A 27,637-nucleotide genomic window follows, 5' to 3' on the forward strand; every position below is an offset into this window, starting at 1 on the left:
TCTATAGACAAAAAATTTTGTATATGAAAAGACAACATATTAAATCGCACCTTATTCATAAGCCACTTTAGTTATACTGAATCATTAAATCACGTTTTTTATTTGTGCCCCTGATCTGTTACCATAGATTATACATTACATACATTAAAAATACATGCTTTGTAATTTCACTTAGGTTAACTTACTTAGCATCTACACTCCACTACTGACGTCAATAATGTTATCATTTAACTCATAATAAAATATATTTTTTCATGCATGAGAATCCTATCTCCCTTACTATATTAGAGCAATTTTAGAGAAAGACTGGGTCATTTTTTCTAACATCCTTACTCTTAATACTGTGATTTACAAAGATTTGCTACTATCTTTATTTAAAAAATTATCATAGAGATGGAATCCTTCATCAATAAAGTAGTATAAAATACTCCAATGGGGCTTCCCTGGTGGCGCAGTGGTTGGGGGTCCGCCTGCCGATGCAGGGGACACGGGTTCGTGCCCCGGTCCGGGAAGATCCCACATGCCGCGGAGCGGCTGGGCCCGTGAGCCATGGCCGCTGAGCCTGTGCGTCCGGAGCCTGCGCTCCGCAATGGGAGAGGCCACAACAGTGACAGGCCCGCGTACCACAAAAAAATAAAATAAAAATAAAAATAAAATAAAATACTCCAATGCTTTCTAATCATTCGTTCATTAAAAAGCACTTTTAATGCAACTTCCTTTTTCTTTTTCTATTTTCAAATATCTATGCCTTTTAAAAAATTTAGGCCTTTGAACTTTGGCTAAATCAACCAAGCTATTATTGCCTTTTGCAGTTATTACATAAACATCTTTGGTTTCTCCTAAATCTTTGCAGAGTTTATAAAAAGCCTCTTAAATGTTTTTCGTCCTCTTTTTTAGAAGTTTTATTATCATATTATTTCAGTTCTCACTAGTCCTCTTTTTTAGAGGTTATATTATCACAGTATTTCAGTTAACACTGTACACCTCAAACATTGGTTTTGATTTAGAGTACTGTATTCATATTATATACTTTTTAAAAAGTGAACTTATGTCTTAAAATAGTGCATGACTTCACTATGACCACAGAACTAAAACTAGGATTAAAGTCTAGCTTTCAGAAACACCTGTTACTTATTCTCAATTTCTTTTAACTCAGGCTAGAGAACATGGTGAACTTTCAATTTTTAATCTTTAATTTTTATTTATTTTTCTTTTATGTAGTTCTAGTATTTTTATTTCTCAATAAAACTGACACATTTAAGTTTCATTTTAATGAAAATGAAAAGTTACTTTGGACATTAAACTGAAAGTAAAATTAACTGTATATGCTACCACTTAATAGTAATGCAAATTTATAGCTCAGTGTATCTTAGTCTTATCTTTTATGTTTTCATTTAAAAGATTGTTTTACAGTAAATTTATTTAGGAGCAATATATTTTAGGAATTGCCAAAATTGTTAGTTTTTCTCCTTTCCACTCAGCTCATATCTCTCATTTAGCTATATAAGAATTAAAATTTTTATTGGCAAATCCATGCTGCAAGTTGGATGGGGAGTTTTGTTAATTGCAAGAAGTGAGAACTTTATCATAATTAATTCATTTTTATTATTTAAACTTCGATTAATTCTAAGAAATATTTGAGGTCACTGTGGGAGTCTGATTTGAGAATCTGAAGAATTAAATTGGGAGGGTCTCAATGCCTATAGGATTAAATTCAAAGTGACAGGGGACTTCCCTGATGGTGCAGTGGTTAAGAATCCACCTGCCAGTGCAAGGGACACCTGCCAGTGCAAGGGTTCGATCCCTGGTCTGGGAAGGTCCCACGTGCTGCGGAGCAACTAAGTCCGTGCACCACAACTCCTAAGCCCGCACGCCTAGAGCCCGTGCTCCACAACAAGAGAAGCCACCACAATGAGAAGCCTGCACACCGCAATGAACACTCAACACAGCCAGAAAAAAAAAAAAAAAATTCAAAGTGGCATAATATAAGCAGTGTAATATATTTTGACACAACTCATTCATTTGATATATTATTTATCCTATCTATGTATTTTGGGAGGTCATAGCCATAAACTTTGAATATCCTTTTAAAAAATATCTAATAATTGAAATGAAATGAATTGTAATGTGAAATAATAAAATTGTAAAAATTACTATAGCCTGCAGATTATCGTTACTGAGCTTTGATTCTTTACTAAAAGTTATGTTGCTACCCATCTCCATAGAATAATGTGTCTTAGAAAAATTATTCAATGTATCTTATAATAAGAGGCAGAAGATCTTTTCAATAGAAATAAATATTGCTTAGTTTTATTTTTAACAAAGCAATTTTTATCGAGACTTATCTGGCTAAGTACAATAACAATAATAGGGGGAAAATCAGAATCTCCCTCATTACCTGCTTCTGTAATTGTGCATGCATAAAGTATGCTTGAAGGCTTTGAGAGATTGTGCAACTTGAATACTAATTTTGTGAGTACTGTAATTTCACGTCTGCTATCCATGTTCAAGCTGGTTGTGCTCTGAAGAGCAGCTGAAGCTTTATGAAAACTTTGTAAAACATTCTATTTAGAAACAATTCTTTTCCTGTGCATTATGCACTCTGGGTATTTTTCTTCCTTTGTGTTTTATTTTGAGAACATTTGTATGAAAACAAGATCTTTGTTTCTTACAAGCACATCTGCTCTTGCTGCTTGTAGATTACAAGAAGTCATCATCCTCTGTGACATCATAAGTATTTCCATGGCAACCCACTGGGCTTAGTTTTTTTTAAAATATAATATAAAGTTATAGACTGTCAGCAGAAGAAACAAATTCTAAGTGATCAACTGTATTGTACATGGCTTGGCTGGTATTAGTTCAATGCAGGAGGAAATATATGACACCTTGTGGTTTATGTTCTATAGTAAATAATGATATAGATTTGAATAACAGCTGGAAGGATCTTGAAGCCCTTGACTTGAAATGATTTTATGAACAGTCTCTACATCCACTCAGCCACTTCAATGCTGTCACTACTGTGATGAAATGTGGCAATGAGAGACCTCAGAACATAATCATTTGGATAGCAAGCCAAGACTCCTAAAGAGGACTGGGATCAGGAACAAATTGTGGCACGTTCTACTACATCAATATCAGTCAAAATTATGACGTTTTAGTCACCATAACCAAGCAATCCATAAGAAAATATTTATCGAGTACTTGCTATGTGCATAGCACATTTAAGGTCGTACACACACAATCCCTGACCTCCCAAGCCCTTCTGTAAGATTGTCAGATTAAAAGTATCAACATTTTTTCCCAGCACTACTTAGTTTTGAATTAAATCGTTTCCCCTTTTATTTAAACAGTCCCATTTTATTTGAAAAAGTGTACACGTTTGACATGAACCACATTAGTCCAGGATATTTGGTGAGCTGAGCCTGAATAAGCTGTCCTGTGTTGAATGCTAAGGGAAATTTAGAGAGAGAGGGCTCAGAGGCAGCTGCTGTCTGGGAGCCCTTGGATTCCGAATGGCAGCAATAAGATACATGATCCTGGGTCTAAAGCAAGTGTCAGTTATACTGGTAGCAAACACACAAAATTGTGAGTCTGAAGATAGGTCAGGAATGAGAAGATGGCACAAGTACTAAGGACAAAGCATCCAAATCAAGGGAAGAAGACCTAGGGGATCTGTCTAAGCAGAGCGGGTGTTGGGCAAAGGTCATAACGGCAGGCAAATGGTAGAGGTCTAAGCAATGAGGTGGGCAATATTGTAGAGGCCCAAGAGCATGAATCAGGGACCCAGTCAAGCAAGACTGAGCTCAGACATAGGAGAGCCATTCACCGTGGTACCAGGGGACATGGCAGGAACCAAGTGAAAAGGGTCTAAAGTGTTAAATGTCCCAATGAGTGAGTATTGTTGTGGCATATATTCATAGAATTATTTATTTATTCACTGGTTCAGTGACAAACACTCTATTAGACACAGGAATTAATAAAAATGACAAAGTTGACCTTATGAAACACATTATACTGGATGAAACAGACAATGAAGAATTCAGCAAATAAATGTATAATTAAAATCTGTATCACATGTCATGAAGGAAATAAACAGGTGTCATAGTAAGATTTAAAGAAGTGGGGGTAGAGAGGTGCTACTTAGGTATCACTGAAGGCCTCTCAGAAAATATATGTAACATGGATTTTTAAAACAATCTTCTTAACCCTACACCTCATCCCCCTCCACCCTGGCCTACCAGCTTTAAAAGGATAACTATTTAATATGCACATCCGTGGTTAGTTCTATTACCAGATTTTGTAATCAGCCAGTGGCTTCCTGCACCCAATGATTCTATGCCATCAAAATCTCCTTTACATCCCTGAATTGACCCAGGTCTCTATCCAGACTCCAAGGTCAGCTGACAACCTGATTTCTCTTTTTGCCACTTAAACCTCCATGATGATAAGTCCCTGTTAGAAATAGCTTATGATGAGGGTAGAAGTTTCTTCTATTCAGAAGAGGCTAACATAATAAACAAGCCCAAATATCTCAGAGGCTTAACACGTGAGAAGTTCGTCTGTTGCTCAAAGCATTTGGTGAGCTTCAGGACCTTTCCAGATTTGCTCAATCATCCCCTTGGGTGATTGGAGGCCTCTGCTGACTCCTCTGCTTTTCCCTAGCAACCAAGGGAAGGAAGAGAGCAGAGGATCGTGAGAAAGTTTCTATGGGCCAGGCACAGAACTGTTGGGCATCTCTGCACTCCTCTGCCCACATTCCATTGGACAGATCTCAAGTATTCAATGGTACACCTAACTACAAGGGAGCCTAGGAAATGCAGTCTAACTGTGTGTCCTGAAGGAAAAAAGAAATAGGTTTTGTTGAGTACAAAAGTGTATCTCTTTATTTAACAAAAACTTCATTTCCCTCTTTTCCCCACACAAAGAGCTTACTCATCCTCTCCCTGAGTTCACTGAAGGCCCCCACCAGTCACTAAGAGACCATGCTTTGACTGAATGAACCAATAACTTACTTTGAACACAGAAAGAAGGCAACGGCATTTCAAAAAATACGAAAGACCAAGGAACATTATTAGTATATCCTTTTGTCTGGTGCTATTTCCCCCTATATTAGCCAACCACTTATACAAAAATGATGTCATAGAAGGAAAGGGAAAGATGGAGCAAACCATAGTTCCTTCTTTCATTCCTTCCTTACTCACCAGTAAGCCAAAGGTAGAGAGTATTGAAAGAATGTGCACGTGTGGATAAGCAAAATAAAAACAGCTGAATTCGTAGTGTGAAGCATTTCCACTGTTCTGGCAAGAAAAAAATGCATCTGCATGTTCACGCTGCAAAACAAGAGTTGTGTAATTTCAGTAATTCCACATGAGTTAAATGCTCTCATATTTGCGTTTAAAATTGGCATTGTACAATATAGAGATGAATAGTAAAATGAAATTAAATACTTATTTAGAATGACATAAGGAGCAAATACAAAACACCGCAAGTCAAAACATGCTGTAAAAGAAAGGATAAGGTTTTATATTTTAGTAACCTTGATAGTGACTTTTCCCTGTGACCCGGTATTTTTATTTTGCACTGGGCTCTGCAAATTATATAGCCTTCCCTGGGTCCAGTGAGCTATGTCCTTGCCCCAGTGTAACTGCAATTAAAGCTTCCAGTCTGAAAAGGGAGGAATAGGATACACACAGCAGTCAATGACCCATAGAAATGATCCATCCTTCTGGGTAGGCACTGTGAAGGGTGACTGCCCAAGATGCAGATAGTTTCTTGTTCTGTCCCTGATTCTGCTTTCTGTGGCCCTTGGCTCCTGTCTCTGAGAGCTTCTTCCTTAACCATCATCTTCCTTAGAAATATCTGAGATGCTTGTTGAGGAATGTCCCCTCCTCATCGATTGTGGGGCTCTCATATCTCTCTTCTTGTCTAAGGGTGGTTTTAAAGACTTTTTTTTAGCACTAGCTCAAGGTTTCCTTGTTCTACAATTTCTTCAAAAAAAATTTTTGGTAAGTTTCCGATCTATTTGCTTCCAGTTAGTTCCATGTGCCAAGTTTTTTTTTTTTTTTTTTCTACACTAGACATAGTTATTAAACTTGTCTTATTCTTGGTTTCCTGGTCCCCATGTTTTTCCTTCAGTTTAAAGGCAGGTACCTTGAGGCAATCAGCAGCAATGTGCTATGGTGGAAAAGACCCTCTCTTAATCTGATATTTACTGAAGGGGTGAGTTGTTTGCAAAATCTCACTGGCCCTCTGTCATTCAGGGTCATTTTTTTACTTCAGGTCCCAAAGCTATCAGCTTTTCAACCATGGAAGGCCCTTGATCCCTGAACTTTCTACTCCTGCCATTCTCTGCCTGAAAATCAGCCCAAACTCACCTGAGTGCATGTCTTTCTTGCTTAGATAGTTGGCCAACACAGTATTGCATTGAAAGTTCCAACCACTTTCCCTACAGTCTCAGTAATTTGTGGTCAGCCTTCCAAGTTCTCCCATGACAGCCTTACTGAAAATGTGCTGAGACTTGGCAGAACTCTCCAGACATCCAGCCTACTATTGTATATCTTCACTTTCTGCTGGCCAGGCACTAAATCAATGCCACTTACTTTGGGGTTTTGTTACAACAGCAGCACATGTCAAAGTACCAATTTCCGTTCTTATCTAGATAGGATAGCTGCTGTAACTAACACTAAAATCTCAGTGCCTTAATATACTAAAGCTTATTTTTGTTCATGTAACACATTACTGTAGGTTTATGAGGAGTGACATACCACACAGTGATTAAGAGAACTAGGTTCCAGGCTTTCCTGGTGGCGCAGTGGTTGGAGGTCCGCCCGCTGATGCAGGGGACACGGGTTTCAAAAAGAAAAAGAAGAAACACAATGCAGTTTATACAATGAACAGGATTTTAGGTTCCTACCCAATGGCTTCATAGTAAGAAAAGGATCTAAAGCAACAAAAAAAAACTAAAAAAGGAGACAAGTGACATCTGCAACTTTCTTCTATCTTTTTTGACAGGAACCATTTTTTAAATAAACTTTTAATTTAAGAACAGTTTTAGATTTATGGAAAAATAGTTGCAAAGATAATATAAAAAGTGGACTGTATAATTTCTCACCCAGTCCCAAACCCATTTAAAATGTTTTTTGGTTGTTTATTTGGTTACATTGGTTTGCTTTTTATTGTTTGAAATCATATGCATTTAATGTTGCTTCAACAGATCAGGGCAATAATTCCAATATTTGTGTTAGGAGATACCACTGCTATATTCCAGGGATTTAGGGTAATAAAAACACCCTGCTTCGTTAGAATTCAGAGTTGTGACCTCTGGCCTTCTTAAGTAGATTTAGGAGAGTTTAAAACTGCACCTCTGGGCAAATATTTTAGGAGCTGATGAGCATTCAACTTCATTTAAGATACAGCTTGTCATCAATACACCCAAGAGACTGACAATTTCTATTTATCGCTTAATGATAGTGAACCTGGCGTTCCTCATTAGCCCCAGGACAAGAAAGGAGTAGACCAATCTTTGAAAGACTAGGAAGGTCACTAGTCTTTTGAAGAGTTTGCAGTAGCTTAGAAGCTTGCTGCCCAATAGCCCAAAGTGGACACTGAATACACTCAAAATGAGGGACTGTGATTGCCCCTTTGCCACTCAAAGCTCATGCCTTTAAAATATAACTACTTGGGGGCACAGGTCCTGATTCTCCATGTAGAAATTGTGCCTGACACATAGTGGCACTCAGTAGATATTTGTTGATTGACTGACTCTGAAGAAACTTGGTGATACCTACTCTGTGTAAAGAGTAAGAAGAGGCTACTGAATTGTCAACGTAAGAGAGAAGCCTTAGAAGGAAGAAACTCATGACTTTACACCCTATTTTTAAACCTTGGGATTCTGTAGGAAAAATGCACACGTGGCCCAAGAAGCAAACAATATTCAATAGCCCCTACATAGAACACAGAAACCATTTCTTACTGAAATCTAAAGTATTCAAATGTTGAGGTATAGTTGAGAATGACCACTGGCTAAGAGGAGATTGTACACAGAAAGGCTTGTCAGTAGGGGTCAGTGGTGCTGATTACATGTGGCAATAGCAGGGTGCTATCATCTCCACAGAAGATTCTCGTGGCTTAGGCAGCTACTTGTTGTGGGGCATGAAACTTGGTGTAAAAAAGATGCTTCTTTGGACAGTTTTCATTGTTTTACATCATGAGACTTTAGGTCTTTGCAAGCAACCTGTTGTAAAACATATATGTTGATATTTCATGTAATAATGATGGGCATGCTTTAGGTTCAGTATGCACCAGGGGAGAGTATTTTTAAGTTTTTAGGTAGCCACCACATGGCCACATAGTAATCCCTTAGAGTAATAGTTCCCCTTTATATTATGGATATCTGCTAATAATATTAATATGTACTATTTATTGAGCACTTACTAAGTGCTCAGCAGCATATGAAATATTTTTCTCTAATCTTAAAAAAAAAATCCATATAGTTGGTATTATTACAATCTCCTTTTTTTTTTTTTTGCAGTACGTGGGCCTCTCACTGTTGTGGCCTCTGCCGTTGCGGAGCACAGGCTCCGGACACACAGGCTCAGCGGCCATGGCTCACGGGCCCAGCCGCTCCGCGGCACGTGGGATCTTCCCAGACCGGGGCACGAACCCGCATCCCCTGTATCGGCAGGCAGACTCTCAACCACTGCGCCACCAGGGAAGCCCTACCATCTCCATTTTAAAGGTGAGGAACTGAGTCTTAGAGAAAAGTTAAGAAACTTGCCCGTACACACACATCTAACAAGTTTGGACTGAAACCCAGATTTTGTTGATTCTAGATCCTGCAAGCTTGATCACTATGTTAAATTCAGAGACAGCATAATAAAATGAACTGTGTACTTTCTTTTTACATTGTTCCATTATTCTGTCACTAAACAATGTAGTTTAAATCAAATGTAGTACAGCCGTAAGAACTAGGGTTTGCTGCCTTAGAACCAAGTTATTCTTCATTTACTTCATTCAACAGTTCTGTGTTGTGCCCTTCTTATGGTCTTAGCACTGTATGGAAGATACAAAGAAACATAAGACACAGAGCCTGCCCTCAGGGATATTATGTTCTTGAGAATAAGAGCAAATTAAATAATCATAAAATCAATATGATAAGTTCCCAAAGTGAGTTGTACAGGCATGTGCCATGGGAGTTCAGAAGAAAGAGGGACCATTGTGCACCTGAGTGGACAGGGATCATCTTGTGGAAGTTGAATGATTCCTTAGAGAGTGAGAAGGATTGGGGTAAATACAGAAGTACTTCTATACCTACTTCTTCCTACAGGAAAGAGGTTGAACACAGATTACAAAGTAAAAATAATCACTCAAGTGTCCATAGCATAGTAATTAACAGTTTAACTAGAAAGTATAATTTGTACTGGGGAACAGTAAGAGAAGAAAATGAAAATTAGAAACATGTAAGAAAAGCCTTGAAGGGCCAGTCAAAGCTTTACTCTGTGGGACAGGGGAAGGAACCTGGGACTTCGAAGGTAGTAGCGAGAAGGGTTGGCTGGATTGGGTGAAGTGGAAGGGATCAAATAACTAAGCTCTGGGTGGAGGTAAGATAAATAGTAGGTACAGTGGGAGAGGGACAGATGGTAGGTAAACTTCCGGTCAAAGAGGGATAGAATGAAGACTGAAATCTTGGTATGTCTGAACCCTATGAAAATGCTTTCTGCAAAGAGTAGGCCATGTTGGTGGAGTGCCATTACAGAGAAGACATACAGCTTAATGGATTTAAAGAAAGCAAGGAATTTAAAATTCATTATATAATGTGTGCATTCAACAAATAGTTCAAAATTGTTGATGATGGCACACAGTTTTAAATACAAAGAGAAAAATATGAGCCCAACTCTGAAATTCTAAATATAAAAGAGAAGAGTCAGTGTTTCTTGGGGTGAGGGGAAGGCAGAGAGAAAAAAGGAAGTGCAGAAAGGTTAAAAAATGATACATCTGAATGTTCTAAATATCAAAGGAAGAGAAATTGAATGATAAAGGTGAGTTAAGGATCTGGAGACCCAAGGACCAGTCAATTTCTCTTTTCTACATTGAGTGATATGAGAAGGGTAAACAAGGGTGTAATCTTCAAAATATAGGCTGTGATATTTTCTAAAAAAATCGAGTCTTGCTTAAGGGGAATGGGTGATGAAATAAGCTCAGAAAATGATTACCTTATTTTTCGATGACAATTATACATTCGGAACTGTGCAAAGGGAGTTTAAATAAGTGAAGTAGAAGTTTTATAAGGCACAGTAGAAAGAATGGACTACAAACATGGACATACTAGGGTCAGTTTCAATATATTGAAGAGAATGTTTCAATTTTGGAAACTGACTTTGGGAGGTTCCTTGGGCAAGTGGGGAATGAAGGGGAGATTTTTTAAGAGATGTGGGAGCCAAAACAACTCTGTCTCTAGGAACACCATTCTCTATATGAAACTAAATGACTGTCTGGGGGATTTGAATAACTCATACTTCATTGCTCCTTCACTCCAGTCAATTGAATATAATGATGTCCTTAACTTCTAGAAATGCCCCTTGAAATCATCAAGAAAAGAATGGATTGGTGTATTTCTTTCTTATTCTTCAGTGGTCACCATGAGTGTTATTCTTCCAAGAAGGCTTTTGTATGGAAAGGAGGGTGTGTATGGATGCATGGAGTGAACTGTAGTAGATGTAGTTGGCTGCCCCCTCATACTCTTTCTACATTACCCTCATTGTCTAGAAGCCACATGTTTTGAGTGAAATTAGGCTAGTCCAGCTCCTTTAAGATTGGACTCTGATTAGCTGATTCTAATCTGAGTGTTACAGTCATGGACCCCCTTATAGTAATTGGTTCATGGATAATGGGTCAGTTGAATCATGACCTAAGCCAACTTAATACATGAAATTCCCCTGGTCGGAGACTGGTCAAGAGTCAGTAGAGAACTTAAGTGGTTCAATTAGAAGGAAGTTCAAGACTTTAGTTACTGTTTGCAATAAGATATTTAGTCAATCAATCATTCTCTCCTCTTTCTTTCTCTCACTCCCACCCTCTTATTGTAGTTATTGGTAATTTTGTAACCACAAGATTAACTAGCCTTGGAATAAACTTGCCACACTAGAAAGAAAACTGGAGAGAGAAACAAACTGCTCCTTGGTGAATATCATAGAGCTGCTGGATCAAGCCTTGGCTGCAACTTATACTATAAGTGATATTTTGAGTTTGTGAGTCAATAAATTGCCTTTATTGTCAAGGCTAGTTAAGTATTATAACTGGGACACCTTTCTGAATTATATTTATACTCATCTACTGAAATATTTTATTTTATATTATATTTACTTGAATCTCAAAACATGCTGTCTTGCACTGAATTTATTCACCTATATTTCCTATCTTTCTGCACAGTTTTTGAGCTCCTTGAGGTCAAGGACTGAAATTTACATATTTCTATGTTTCTCCTAGCTTGCAGAATACTACTTTGCATATAGTAGTGCTTAATAGATATTTCTAAAATGAATAAATCAAACTTGTGAAAATGTACATTTGATCTCATTAGCATCATACTGCAGTTAACACACATTAATAATTCTAAAACTTAAATAAACTGAGTATGAAAACATCATTCTTTTAATGTTTCATATTTTACTTGTTTGCTTGTTTCTCTTCCTTGCTATAGGAAAGGCTGTGATAGTGATTTCTGTTTTTCACTTTCTTCCCCACAAACCACAAAAATTTCTAAGATGTTATGACAGTTTATCTAAAGTTCTAAAGACTAACAAGCATTAATCAGTGTTATCAGTTCTGTTGATGTAATTCTAACCCAAAGCTGAGTATCTTGACATTTTAGTTAGCTAATGTAGTTTTATCTTAGGTAAAGAAAAGATTTACATTAGGATTTGGATACACTGAAGATAGCCAAAGGCCAAAAGGAAAAGCTACCTTAAAAGCTACCTTGCTGGGCTTCCCTGGTGGTGCAGTGGTTGAGAATCCTCCTGCCGACGCAGGGGACACGGGTTCGTGCCCTGGTCCGCGAGGATCCCGCGTGCCGCGGAGCAGCTGGGCCCGTGAGCCATGGCCGCTGAGCCTGCGCGTCCGGAGCCTGCGCGTCCAGAGCCTGTGCGGATAGGCGCGTCCGGAGCCTGCGCGTCCAGAGCCTGTGCTCTGCAACGGGATAGGCCACAACAGTGAGAGGCCCGCGTACCACAAAAAAAAAAGCTACCTTGCTTTTAATTCAAGCCTTGACTCTACTAGATATTTGACCTTGGTAGAATTATTTCTCTTGGTCTCCGTTTTCTCATCTATAAAATGGAGATACTTATACTATCAATCTTATAGGATTCTGATAAGGATCAAATGAGTTCATAAAAGCAAAGCACTTAATTTTAACAAATACTTAATGAGTACTGTTTTTCTTCTTTTCCTTCTTCCTCTCTTCCTTCTCCTTCTTTCCCTGCTCCTCTTCTACCTCCTTCTCCTTCTTATTGTTCTACAGTATTGTTTTGATGTTATTACCATCCAAGTCGGGAAACAATTATAGCTTTCTCCATGTAAAAATTACTTTTTCTTCTTTCAGTTTCAATAAAACATTGTATTTGCTGCTTCAAGATAAAAATATAACCTTCCCACCTACCTGGTATAGATAAAGCCTGCCTGGTCACGTTTTCAGTCACATGCCCATGCAACAAATAAGTCTACCTATGAGAATATAAACAAATGAAAGGGCCCTAGAAGAGAGTACCAAAGTTACAAAAATAAAATAATTACATAAACTTAAGGTATTTTTTCAATAAAATAAACACAGTGGCCTTTAAAATATATTTAATACAAGAAAAATGTTTAATTCATAAAAAGTAGGTTTTTAAAAAACTAATTTGATTTTTATTTTACTTCAGTGTTTAATAAAGTTAATTTAAATTATGTAATTACATTTCATTGAAATTTTCATTGTGATAATTATGTACTCACATACAGTTATAAGAAATAATACAGAGAGATCCCTTACACACTTTGTTCAGTTTCTCCCTATGGTACCATTTTGCAAAACTATAGTATAATATAATATCACAACCACGATATTGACATTGATTCAATCCAGCCGTTTTACTCAGATTCCCAAGGTTACTTGTCCTCATTTGTGAGTGTGAGTACATAGTGTGGAGTTCTTTATGATTTTCTCACCTGGGTTCATTCCTGTATTCATCACCACAGTCAAGACACTGAATAGTTCCAACACTGTTCCAACCTCCCTCCAGTCCTTCCTGTACTTACTTTCTGGACAAACAAACCAACCTTATGAATTAAGCACCCCAAGGCATGTTAGTTCTATTGCTAGATTAAGGACAAGGTTCATTTGCAAATGGTCATGTGCTTCTGATATAAATGTCCCTGAGCAACACTCATTAACAGGCACATCTGACTATGTATTTTTGCGAATGTACTTACTTTTCTCTAGCATCTCTCTACATATGTATCTCTCTATCTAGAATAGAACTGAAAATACAAGGATTCATTCATTTATTTACTCCACACTCAACTCTCATTTATTTTAATTACAGGGATCTAGTCAATATTTTAACATCAAACCAGGGAGGGACTTTGCTATCTGGCATAATCACCACACTCTTATCTTACCTTTTATGTATAGGATTTTACCTATATTTATCAGATGTACGTGACATTAAAGTCCAGTTATGGAAAATATTAAAATTAAATATATACTTAATTTTGTTTGTATTTTAAGTAGAAATTTATTTAAATGTATTTTTCATATAAGATATTAAAAATATAATATACCTAGATTATCAATATCCTCTAGGAATAAAATTATAGTCAGAAATGCCTATCAGCCGGTGAATTCATTTTTCAAGGTATGAGAAATTACAGAAAACTTGAAATTTATGGCAGCTAAAGGGAAATGTAGGAAGACGAACTTAGAAGGTGTGCTATGAATCCTTTAAACGATTTCAGTGCAGAGAGACTAGGCATTCAGGAACTACTTTGGAGAATACTTGCCTAGCTGTGTTTCCTTCCCAGTCATCGGTTCTGTCAACTGAGGATATCTCTTGAGGTTTTCTCATCAGGAAATGGAAATAAGTTCATTATTTGTAAGAGATTAAATATTGATCACAATTTTATATTTATTTCATATTAAAATCTGTATGTAAGTGCTTCATTATTGAGTTCAGTTTCTGTGTGATTGTTCAGTTTCAAACAGCAACACAAGAAAATTTGCTTCTACTGTGAACATAAAAAAATGAATACTGCATCATATAAAATGATGGAGATGACACTCAGTGTCATTTTGTGAGGTGTGGTGTTTGAGATTTAGTGCTCACCAAAAAATAAATGTTGACGAATGGCCAACATGATAAAATACTGAGGCAAAATAACCCAAAAGGAAAATGAACATGGTACTGTAGTCAGACTGTAAGAGTTCCTTGCTGTGCCACTGAACAAGCAAAACACTCGAACTCCCTGTGCTTCAGCTTCTTCATTTGTAAAATGGCAAAATTAATAATAATAATAAAATCTACTTTATAATATTGTGCAGTTTAAATTAGTTGATACATGTAGAGCACTTAAAAGACTCCCAGGTGTGTACTGGTTGCTCAGTAAATGTGAACTGTTATTAAACAAGACATATTTTTAAAAGTAATCTCAGCCTTTATCCTGAGTATCTCAATACTGTAAAACTATGCTGAGAAATGGCAATTGTTCAAAGAGCAATCTCAGAGATCTTGCAATAGTACTCTGAAACAATCATTGAAAATTAGTTGATTTTGCTATTAGAATCACTACCTCTTTATCATAAGAATTAACAGTGAGCAACACAGCTCTGTATACCATAGAGTTACAGAGAAACCCACATAAAAGTTTGCCAACTAACTCCCTCCCGCCACATATGCTGATAAGGAGCAATCTCCAGAGATTTCGAAGCGCTGCACAATTACAAGTAAACTGCGTATCGTGGAAAGATTGAGGTAGAATAGGTATATAGGCTGTTAGCCTTGGTATGATATTTCATTTCCCTTTCTTTTATTTCCCCATCATCATTTCTCTACTCAATATTTCCCAGCACCTTGCTATCCGTTATTGCTTATTTATCACATACCATATTTAATACCAAGCATGATATTGTATTGATCAACCCATTATGTCTTTCCAGCCTGTCCATCTCCTCTGTTCTGATGGTTTTACACACTAGCTTTTTTGAATGATGGCATAATTTGATTTAGAGTCCCCTGGTACACACTATTTCTTGAGAATATATTAGACACTTCAGTATGCTGCTTTAGTTCTTTCTGGGCAAACAGCAATCCTTTTGCTTTTACCTGCTGACCAATCCCTCTTATTCTCCTTTGCAAGCTTTTCTTCCTCTGTCTGTCTTTTGCATGTTTTTCTTCATATTTTTATCCTAAATTCTCTTCAACTTCTTATCTTTATGGTCTGCTTGAATGAACTCCTCTTCAACTGTTCCAAATATAATCTATATAATAAATGACTCCAAAATCTAAACCCCTAAGCTAGACCTCTCTATTACTAGCCTTATGACAACTTCATGTGCTTGTCCTGCAGTCCTCTAAACTCAGCATGACCACACTGAACCAATTATCCCCCAAGTCAACCTGCTGTAGAGAATGACACCCATAACTATGTATGTTATCCTTAGCCCCTCACTTCACTTACCTCCTACAGCCAATCAGTCACCAGTCCCTGATGAATCCATCTTAAAAAAAGCTTTCTAATTGGTCCTTTTTTCTCCATCTCTATCTCCAAAACCTTATTCCAAGCCACAAGTATCTCTTGCTGAGATTATTGCAAATCTTTCTAAGTGGTTTCCTTCCACCCCAAATATTCTCCAGGGATGCTGTCAAAGTAAGCTTCTTAAATGTGAATCTAGTTTTGTCACTCTTCCATTTAAAAACCTTTCAATAACTTCTTGCTCTCAGAATAGAATTGCAACTTTTTGTTTTAACTCCTAAGGCCCTTCATGACATGGCACCATCTAGGAGTCAAGCTGTTTCATGGTGAAAGCATAAACTTTGGGATTACATGCCTGTATTTAGATCTTAACTGTTATTCATCCATCCATCCATCCATCCATCCATCCATCTATCCATCCATCCATTATTGAGCAACCACTGTGTGCCTGGCACTGTTCTTGTCTCTGAATAGAGCAATGAAGAAAATAGACAAAGCCTGCCCTTCTGGGGCTTTCATTCTAGAGGCATGAGACAAACAGTTAACAAGAGAACACATACAGTATGTCAGATAATGATAGGATGCTCCAGGACAGTGGTCATGATGAGATTGATGTGCATATTTGTGTCCATCAGAGTAATGAAACAAAGAGGGCAAATCTCTGAGGTAGAAGAGTATTGAAATGCCTTCCCCCTCACAGCTGAAATCATCTTGGGGCTAAATGTCTCTGGGACACTTTAATTTAATTTATTATTATTATTTTTTAGTATCTAAAAGAATCTCTATCTGCTGCCTGGAGAAGGAGAAGAGGCTATGAGGAAACAAGAGTGGAAACAGGATGACGATTCAGAGGCTATTTGCAATTGTCCAGGACACAGATACAGTTAGAGCAGTAATGATGGACATGGTGAGGAGTGGTCCGACTCTGAGACTATTTCTAAAGTAAAACCCAGAGGACGTGCTGATGGGAAAGCATCAGGACTACCTGAAGGTTTTGACTTGAGAACTACAAGTGGTGGAGCCATTCACTAAGATGTGAAAGAATGTGGGAAGATCCTATTTGGACTTTAGAGGGAGAATCAAGGATCCAGAATGTGTTATGTTTGAGATGCCTCATACATGTCCAAGTGGAGATGTTAAATAGTTAGCTGGGTATGATAATTAATATGGAGTTCAGCTGAGTAGTTTGGATGGGGATATAACATGGGCTGTCATTAGTATATCATGATTTTAAAGCAATGGGACTGAAGTGAGGATACTGAGGAATGAGAGTGCTAATAAATGTTAATGAATGGCTCTGTGTAAAAGATGTATATAGGTCTTCACTGGTGGCACAGTGGTTGAGAGTCTGCCTGCTGATGCAGGGGACATGGGTTCGTGCCCTGGTCCGGGAAGATCCCACATGCCGCGGAGCAGCTGGGCCCGTGAGCCATGGCCACTGAGCCTGAGCATCTGGAGCCTGTGCTCCGCAACGGGAGAGGCCACAGCAGTGAGAGGCCTGCGTACCGCAAAAAAAAAAAAAAGTATATAATATGTACATTTTTACATACTACCCCTTTAGACAGGACTTGCTCTCTCTAATTTACCACAGTACCCACTACCCACTAGGCTACACATGTGTACTTACACAGGCCCTAGTCAGTCACTTATACTACCTGTCTGGCCATTCTGACATTGGTTTGATAAACAGGAGTCGTTTTTCTTTCTGGGTTCTTTTCATTTTGTTTATTTACTTTATGCCGCCTTTCATGCTGAGAATTTTGTACACTACATGTAGCTGCTGGGGTGTGGGTGGCTTAAGAGTTGTCTTTCCAAGAGAAATTACCAGGTTGCCTTGAAATGACCAAGTTGAACATGTTTCAGGTATTGTCTTGGGAAGGACAATTTTGGTGTGTGAAGAATATCAATATGTTAACTTTGATCAGTCTTCAGAATTAAGACAACCAGGTTTAAAAGGATTTTTAAAAATCCTTTTCCAAATATGGATCGCTCATTTTACCTTAATTTTTTTTAAGTAAAGCAATAATTTCAGGTATAATAAAAAGAGCCACAAAAGTATCAAAAATGTATTATGGAAATGATTCAGTGTAGAAAACTTATATTCCGAATAGTCATGAACCAGATTTGTCATCAGGTGAATATAAGGATCACAGAGTTACAGTTGGATGCCAAACACTGTCTGAATTAATTGCCCTCTCATTGAGGTCAAAAGGTTAGCTTTCAACCATATGCCATATTTTTTTAAGTGATTTTTTTCTTGTCTGGAAAACGTATGAAATATAATGAGGAAGCAACGGAAAATACTTCATATTGAAACCAGAAGGATGACTTTCTAGCCAAAAAGAGGTCATAATTTTTTCTCGTTTTGAATTTTTATCTCCTTTCTGTTCTCTTTGTTCTCTCTTTCTGCTCCATCTGCCTTTTCTTTCATGGGTTTACATGTCCTATGATATGTTTTTCTTTTTCCTGCAGAGCATAGATATAATTTCCTGTGTGGCACTCAATATCTCCAAGACCTAGGATACTCCTTGAGAGGTATGGTACTATTTTGAGGTAAGTTATAGCATAAAACTGCATTAGCTACCTCATTTGTGAAAATTATACCAAATTCCCAGATATGTAGAAAGCAGTTGCTGGTAAAAACACAATCCTAATGGTCTTCATAATTGATGTTTGCAAAACCAGAAATAATTCTGATGATGTTTCATCCCCTTTTAGGACTTTAGCGGTGAGAAAGGATTCTGTGTTTTATGAGATCTAGTAGTATTATATTTAGACTACTGCTGTATTTCTGTAGCAAGGAGACTTAAGAAGCTTTTCTTATACTAGTTTCTGAAACACTAATGGAACATATATATACATTTTTTTTCTACTTTTATTAACAGAACCACAGGAATGCATTTTTGTGGCAGACGATTCCACATGGAGTATGAACATTTTTCAGCTAGAAGTTTATACCTTTAGAAGAAGACATTGTTACACTGTTCTGTTTACCTTTTTCAATAAAATGTAAGATTCACTTGAGGGCTCTCCCAGTTAATTTTTAAATTATTTTGCCCTACTCTAGAATAGGTTTTCGAATTAAACTTTCTGCAGTGCTTATTGGTCTACACATTAATTATAAACTGCTTGACCTTAATCAATTTCTCTTCTATTAGTCCAAATGTGAACTTAGTGTTTAAATAACTTAAGGTACATCATCTGACTCATGCAAACTTCCATTGACTTTCACTGGAGTCGGTGAAATTTTGTCAGACATCCAGGATCTAATTTGTTCCTACATCCCAGAATACAAACTATAAACGAGAAACTGGTGAACTTTGTGCCATATAGCAGGTTAATGTTCTTTTAATGTTTTTCCTCATCTCGATGGGATTTTTTGATAAATCCATAGCATTTATAATGACATTTAGATGCCTGGTAGATAAGTATTAATTTATAATCTATACAAATACTTAATGAGTTTATTATATAAAATATTAACTTTACCATTTATTATTATCATTCTTCTTTAACGTTAGTTTCTACGTGCCTTAGTTAACTGGAGTCTGTGTACAGAAACAATTCATTCTTGCTGATTGTTCATTCCTAAAATATTTAGGCATAGTTTGAATGATGATATTGGGTAGCTGGAAAATATTTCTCATGTAGATGGAAATGAATAAAAGATTATCTAAAGTAGAATGAATCACAAGGAAGCTAACAGATCCAGCATGATGGCAGCATAAAGATGTATACTCTACCCCCAACCAAAAAAGTACCTCTTTGATCAAAGTAAAGCAACCACAGAGATAAGGTGAAGTGAAATGGGGGAGAGGATGCTTATTATGTGGATGCAGACCACAGACGTCCAAAATTTTCTTTCAAATAGAGTTGAGAAGAAAATTAAAGGAAAATGCTATTATTTGGAGAGTAAAACAGTCTTACAGGAAATAAAGGAAATTCTGGCAGGCATCAGAGGGACAAAGAATGGAGCTGCAGGCGGACTCAGAAAGGATGGGGCCTTGGAGCCTCTTTCCCACCGCAGTTCAACAACATTCCAAGGCCCTGCTGGCATCCCTGGAATGTAAAGTGAGCACCCAGCCCCTCCTCACTTTGTTTTTCTGATCCAGCTTTTTGATAGTTGCCTGAGCTCCTTCAGATGAAGGAGGGAATACCCATCCTGTGAAGGGGTAGGTCTGAAATGGAGAAGAACAGAAGTAAGGAGACCAGAGGAGGTGGAGAAGAAAATAGTGACCATGGCAACAAATTAAAAATGGAGGAGACAACATAAAGCATGGAAAACTGAAACTAAGAGGACAGAAATAAGCTTGCTCTGCAGTCAGTTACCCTGGGTCCCAATCCTGGATCACTGATTATTGTTAGGTGTGTGCTATTCAACACATCTCTTAACCTGTTTGTGCCTCAGTTTTCTCATCTATCCCATGAGGATAATAAACACCCTACATGTGAGGATTAAGTGATAATATGTCACTTATATAAAAAGGGATTATGATAGTACCTAGCACTTACTGTGTTCCATAAATGGTGATTGCTTTTATTACATTAAATAATTTAATACATTTAGTTAAAATTATTAAATTAAATACTACTATTATTAAATCTAAATGAACGTGGGCTTAAACAACTCATTTATTTAAAAGGTGAACCCTCAAATTAAGTCGAAAACAGTCTTTATGGTGTATGAAAGACAGCTGAAGCAAAATGACTCAAAAATGAAGAGAAAATGGACAGTGTGGTAGAAAAGCTGATTGCTATTACCTAGGAATATTTAGTCCATGTAATATAATCCCAACCACAGAATAAAGGTCATGGTCTTCATCCCTTGACCCTGGCCTGTCCCTGGCTACAGATGATGGAATCAGAGATGGACACCTAACCACAGACCATCAAGCCATGATCTGGCTAGTGGCCTGTGCTTTGTGTCTTGGCTGAAAAAGGCTTTGGAGAAGATCAGATTTATCTCTTAATATTGGGGAATTAAATGAACGGAGTGGAAGAGTGTTGTTGGAGTGAATTGGTAACTCCTTGTAGCCTTAAATGAAGTATAGCATGAAAAGAAGCACATGGAAGGAAGCTTGTCCTGGGCTACCTGGTGGGGGACAGACAGGGAAATGCATAGATATAGTCTAACCCTGTAGCAGGAAGTGGTTTCTGCCCCTGCTTCCTACTCAGAGACCACTAAGTGACAGCAGCAGAGTCCTCTATTGAGCCAAGTTTCTTTCGTTAAGATTAGGACCCTGACAGAAAATGTTATACGGGAGAACGGGGTGGGGGGGGGACGGGGACTGTAAATTCTTGGAACCCTGGTCTCTCTGAGGTACTCTCTGTACAGTTTCCCTCCCAAGCATGATGAGACTTCCCTTTATAAATTCATCCTGTGACCAAAGCTTGGAATGCAGAATGGGCTTGTGGAAATAAGCAAAAGCAGATTAAGGAAGAAAGGCCCTTTACCAGGAGTTTTAACTGATGTTTCCCTTCAGGGCCCTGAGGCTTAAGCCTTTATTTCTAGAAGAATGGGGAGAGGAGGAGTTAGTCCCATTTGTTGCTAAGCAACCAAAGCTTTGCAGGCCTGTTCTGAGGTCACGTTTGCAGCTATTGAGAATCAGTGACAAGGTGGATGTAGCGATGCAGGGAGAAGCCTCTTCTTTCAAAATTTCTGGTTCTGTGTTTTAAATGATGGAGCTCTCAAGAACAGAATTGATTGGAAGCCTATCAAAGTTCTTCAAAAATGGTGTTTTGAAAAGTAAGCCAGGCCTGAGAAGGAGGGGTAAATTTCAGACTCAAACCAACAAAACAGAGCATCTTATCTCCCATACAAAGTCCAGGACCAATACAAAGGATGCCAAGAATAAACTTAGTGAGAAATATACCAAATCTATGTGAAGACAAAGCAGAAACCAACCAACTAAATGAAGGTGATAAAAAGATATCAGAATAAATGGAGAGATATTGCATGTCCTTGATGGGAGGACAGATATTGTAAGGGTGTGAATTTTCTACAAATTTATTTGTAAATAAGTATACCACATAGATCCCTTCTGTTTGTTTTTGGTTTGTTTGTTTTGTTTTGTTTTTTACATGACAACACCATCCTCATTAATCTGGAAGAGTAAATGTGTGGGATTATTTAGAAACATTCTGAGAAAGAAGAGAAATGAGTAGGAATTTATCAAAGACATATTAAACCATATTGTTAAGATGTGACAATTGAAACAGTGTGATATTGTGTAATAATAGCATTGGAATAAATAGGCAGATCAATGGAAGAGATTAAAGAGTCCAGAATCAGACACAAGTGGGAATTTAGCAAGTATTATAGGTGATAATTCAAATCAATGTATTGAATGGATTTTCCAAAATATGTTTTGGAACAAATGACTTAGCATTTGCAGAAATATAAAGTTGAAACTCTACTTCCCATTTACCCCAAAAATAAATCCTAACTTTAAAATTAAAAGATTGAAATTGAAAAAAATAAGATCACAAAGTACCAGAAGAAAATTTAGATTAATAATTTTACATTTCCTAATACAAGGAAATGTATTAGTCTGCTTGGGCTGCAGTAACAAAATACCACAGACTGGGTGGCTTAAACCACAGAAATTTATTTCTCACAGTCTGGAGGCTGGAAGTCCAAGATCAAGGGACAAGCAGGGTTGGTTTCTTCTGAGGCTTTACACTTTGGCTTGCAGATAGTCACCTTTTCACTGCATCCTCAAAATTTGTTTGTTGAAGCCTGAAGCCTTAATGTGGCTGTATTTGGAGATAGGGCCTCTAAAGAGATATTTAAGGGAATGAGGTCATAAGGATGGGGCCCTAACTCAATCTGACTGTTATCCCTATAAGAAGAGGAAGAGACACCAGGGATGCATGTACTCATAAAAATTGCCATATGAGGAATAAACAGGAAATATTTTCTAAGTATTACCTCCAAGGCAGAAAACAGTCATTAATTTCACTAGAAATAAAAGGAATTCAAATAAAATAATGACAATCTCATTTTTCATTGATATGATTTTTTTTTTTTTTAACTGTAAAGTCCCAGCATTGGTGACAGTATGGGGATGCAAGTATGTACAAGTACTCTCTCACACTGTTGGGGAGAGAGTAGGCCAGTATAAATACTGTGCAGGGAAATGTGGCAATTTGTGACATTAAAAAAAAGCATGTGTATGTTTTCCTATTTATTAGATTTTACCCTAAAGAAATAGTCCAGTAGGTGAAAAAAATGTATGTACAATCATGTAAGATAGTTTCAGATAATAAAAACAGAAAGCAAAATTAATGTTAATAAATAAGGGATTGGACGAACCAGTTAAGATGCTGGTTATATAGTGATATACTCTTCAGTCATTAAGAGATATACAGTAGATCAGTTCTCTGGATATGGACATAGAATCTCTAAGATGAAATGTTAAGTGAAAAAAGCAGGTTAGAGTAAGTTCCCATTTTTGTAAAGAATATAAAGAGAAGTAAATATGTTGCAAAGGGTTTATATATAGTCTGACTTGTTTATGTTAAACATACAATATTTTGCTAATCAGAAAGAAAGCTATTTTCACTTAAAAAAACATTTGTAGAAATAAAAATCATATTCTATACACAGAAACTATATTTAAAATATACAGAAAGCCAACCTATGACCCAGCAATACCACTCTGAGGTATTTACCCTAAGTCATGAAAACATATGTCCATAAAATGACATATAAATATCTTCATAGCAATTTTATGCATAGTAGCAAAACATTAGAACCAACTCAAAAGTCTACCTTCAGGATGACCAAATTGTGGTATATTCATACAATGGAATACTACTGAGTGATGGAAAAGGAGGAAACTATGGATATATATAGAAAATCTATAGAAACATTATGCTGAGTTGAGAGAAGAAATGCATAAAAGAACACATACTCTGTGGTTCCTTTTTTTTTTGCGGTACGTGGGCCTCTCACTGCTGTGGCCTCTCCTGTTGTGGAGCACAGGCTCCGGACATGCAGGCTCAGCAGGCCTAGCCGCTCTGCAGCATGTGGGATCTTCCCAAACCGAGGCATGAACCCGTGTCCACTGCATCGGCAGGCAGACTCTCAACCACTGCGCCACCAGGGAAGCCCTGTGGTTCCATTTTTATGGCCTTCTAGAACAGGTAAAATAAGGTGAAAGAAATCACAACCCAGGTGGTCCCTGGTGGGAGATATTGACTGGAAAGGGGCAGAAGGGAAGTATCTGAGGTGATGGAAAAGTTCTATATCTTGGTTTCAGTAGTGCTTACTTGGGTACACTTCGTTGCCAAATTCCTTTGACTCTACCCCCTGAAGTCCATGCATTTTATATCATGGAAATTATATATCAACAACAACAACAGCAACATTAAACATTAAACATTGCCAACTGACTATGAAAAACAAAGATATACAGAAAGCATATTTTTTAAATGACAGAAAATAAAGGTAGAGAAAAGACTCTTGCCTGAGGAACCTCAGAAAATAAGGAGAAAAGGCCTTATAAGGTTTGTGGGTTTAAACATTTGCGGAACATGAACTTAAAGCGTTCCTGTGAAAGTTGTATGCTGACTATAGATGGAATGTTGTAACTAAGAAAGGTCCCTTGACACTGATGAGAAAGAGCTTGAGAAATACAGTTGGATGATGGAAGAGAGGCATCCTGCCACCAGCCAAGAATTTGTCCATTTAAATGTATCTCTTGAGATAGAGGTTTATTCCTAATGTGGAGATGTGTACATCAGATTTTCAAAATTGGTAACACCAGTTATTAAGAGTAAAGAAAGTTTTGGAGGACTTCCCTGGTGGTCCCGTGGTTAAGACTCATGCTTCCACTGCAGGGGGCACAGGTTCGATCCCTGGTTGGGGAACTAAGATCTCTCATGCTGTGTGGTGCAGCCAAAAACAAAAAAAAGGAGTAAAGGAAGTTTTAAATAATTTCTCTCTTTCTTACTCCATGAGGTATTATTTGTTTGCTTGCTCTCTGAAGTATTGCTCACTAAGCAAGTTTTTAAGCTCAGTTGTATTCTTTTTTTAAGGAACGTATTTGTTTTTTAAAAGATAAAAAGTATCCATATTATATATAGGAAGCTCTTTGTTGGAAATCTGTATTATGCCTTATATTATGTGACTTTTGTCAATTTTATTTTTTTAATCTTTTTTTCTTTGCTTCCTAACAAGTAAAAAGTATATTTAAAAATATGCAGGGCTTCCCTGGTGGCTCAGTGGTTGAGAGTCCGCCTGCTGATGCAGGGGACGCAGGTTCGGGAAGATCCCACATGCCATGGAGCGGCTGGGCCCGTGAGCCATGGCCACTGAGCCTGCACGTCTGGAGCTTAGGCTCCGCAACGGGAGAGGCCACAGCAGTGAGAGGCCCACATACTGCAAAAAAAAAAAAAGCAAAGTTCACTTTTTATGAACTCGATACTCAGTCTGTTGTGTTAATCCCACAACATACCCATGATGTTAAAAATTCCATGCTGGCATTTCAAATGGGAGTGAAGCAGCATACTAAACTACTTTCAGCAAGGCTAGTGCCAAATGATGAAAAAATATTTTTTAAATTTATCATGAGTCCATTGAAGTACCAACATGTCTGACTTTTACATTTAGTATTGAAGAGGAAATCAACAAGAAAGGAATGATTATTAGGTTTTGATTAGACATCAGGCTCTCCACTACCCTACTATTTCTGTTTTCCTTTGTAAAAAGGTACGTGCAGATGTGCAGCCACATCTTCAAGTTCGCATTCATATCTGTTGGATGAAGTGTTTTGGTAGTAAAGATGCAGCAAGAAAGGGCTGGAAACTTTGTAAGAGAGGGAATCACTCGGAAGGAATGAAGTGTATAACGGGTTTTAGGCCCTGCAGAAAGTGAATTCCAAACCCTGCAAGCCAGAAAGAGAAATGAAAACAAACAAATGAAAAAGGTTGACAGATGAGACTTGATAAGTGCAAGGGAAGTTTAGTATTTGGAAGCTTCATTACAACCCCTGCCTACTCTTTTCCCACATATCCAACAGAAGTGCTTTGCTTATCCCTGAGGAATATATTATTTTATTTTTATTTTTTAATTTATTAATTATTTTTTTCTTTTTGGCCGCGCTGCTCTGCATGTGGGATCTTAATGCCCCAACCAGTGATTGAAACTGTGCCGCATGCAGTGGAAGCGCAGAGTCTTAACCACTGGACTGCCAGGAAAGTCTCTCCTTTTTCTGTTTTCTTTTTGGTATTATTTTAATTCATGACATTTTGAAGTAAGCACTGTACAGAAAAGTTACATTATATATGTATTACTTTTTAAAAAGATAAAAATTGTTCCTTCAAATATAGCATACATAGATCTAACATTAGCAAAGAAGTTCAAAAGAGAGATCAAAGCAATGCCAGTTGTTTAAGATATTAAGACATTTAAAAAGAAGCAAAAATATAAGAGTAATTTAAGCAGTTCAAAAGTAAAATTTAATATGAGAAGTATACATTTTTAGAAGATCATAATCAAAGAAAATTGGAAGTAAACACTTATGAAAATTTTCTGAATGTTTTAGATAAATGTTTAGACAATAAATATGTAGAAAATGGGTCCAGGATTCAGATCTCCCCTCCTGTTTCTTAAGTTATATATTTGTGTTTAAACAAATCTTGCCTCTAATAAAGGTATCATAATCATGTTTCATTAAAATAACTTTTAAAGAATTACAAAATAAAATTTATATTAAAACAAGCATATGTACATATATTACTAATGAAAAATATTTTAAAGTTTCAGCAAAATTGAATAACCTCTATAAATCACTTTGGTACATTTGTTAACATAAAAACTTGTCTTCAATTTTTAAAAAATTTTTTTAGGAGATCACAAGTTTTTAGTCCATTTATAAACTGCTTTTTAATGGGCAGCTGCAAAAGCTTTCCACTGCATAGTCCTTTTTTTATGTAGTAAGACTGTCAGCAACTTTAGACATTTATGATCAGACTTTTTGATTTTTACTATACTCATTTAATACATGTAACTTGCTATTTAGAATGCAGACTTGCCCTTTAAAAGCATTCCCAAGTGAATATATCCACAGTTTTCATATTGTAAAAAATATATATAAATGATTCCTTATTTTGAGGCAATTGATAAAACTACTTTGCAAAAGAAATTTGGTAGAATATAACCTTTTAACAAAGGAAAGTTTCTGAAGTTGAGGATGTCACAAAATATAAAGGTTAGGTGGAAATAACTGTGATTATATATCCTAAGCACATTTTTACCTACTAATGAAAAAATCCCAAATAAAATGTATATAAACTCAAAATTATCCTTGAGAATCAATGTGTTTTAAACAAAATTCAGTATGTAAATGGTTGTACTTTCTTCTTTAATCTAGGAAGTAACAACTTTCTCTAATCATTTGAGAATATAACTTTGTATCTTTGATTCTCACCTCGTATTTTTATACCAGTTAGCAGTGTTCAAAGCCATCTCATTTACATATTTAATTTATTTATTTTATTTTTTTTTTGTGGTACGCGGGCCTCTCACTGTTGTGGCCTCTCCCGTTGCGGAGCACAGGCTCCGGACGCGCAGGCTCAGCGGCCATGGCTCACGGGCCCAACCTCTCCACGGCATGTGGGATCCTCCCGGACCGGGGCACGAACCTGCGTCCCCTGCATCGGCAGGCGGACTCTCAACCACTGCGCCACCAGGGAAGCCCTACATATTTAATTTTACCAGTATATAACATTGTTCAGTTGAAATATCATCCTCATCTTTCAGATGTGGAAACTGAGAGATATTCATTCTATCAATCATTATACAATATATTAACTGATTTTATATGCCAGACACTGTGCTATAGACTCTGGAGATACAAACGTAACAAGAGCCATCATCCTTGGCTCTGAAGATTTGGCAACAATGACC

The sequence above is a fragment of the Kogia breviceps genome, chromosome 2 (genome assembly GCF_026419965.1).
Source record: "Kogia breviceps isolate mKogBre1 chromosome 2, mKogBre1 haplotype 1, whole genome shotgun sequence".
NCBI lineage: Eukaryota > Metazoa > Chordata > Mammalia > Artiodactyla > Physeteridae > Kogia > Kogia breviceps.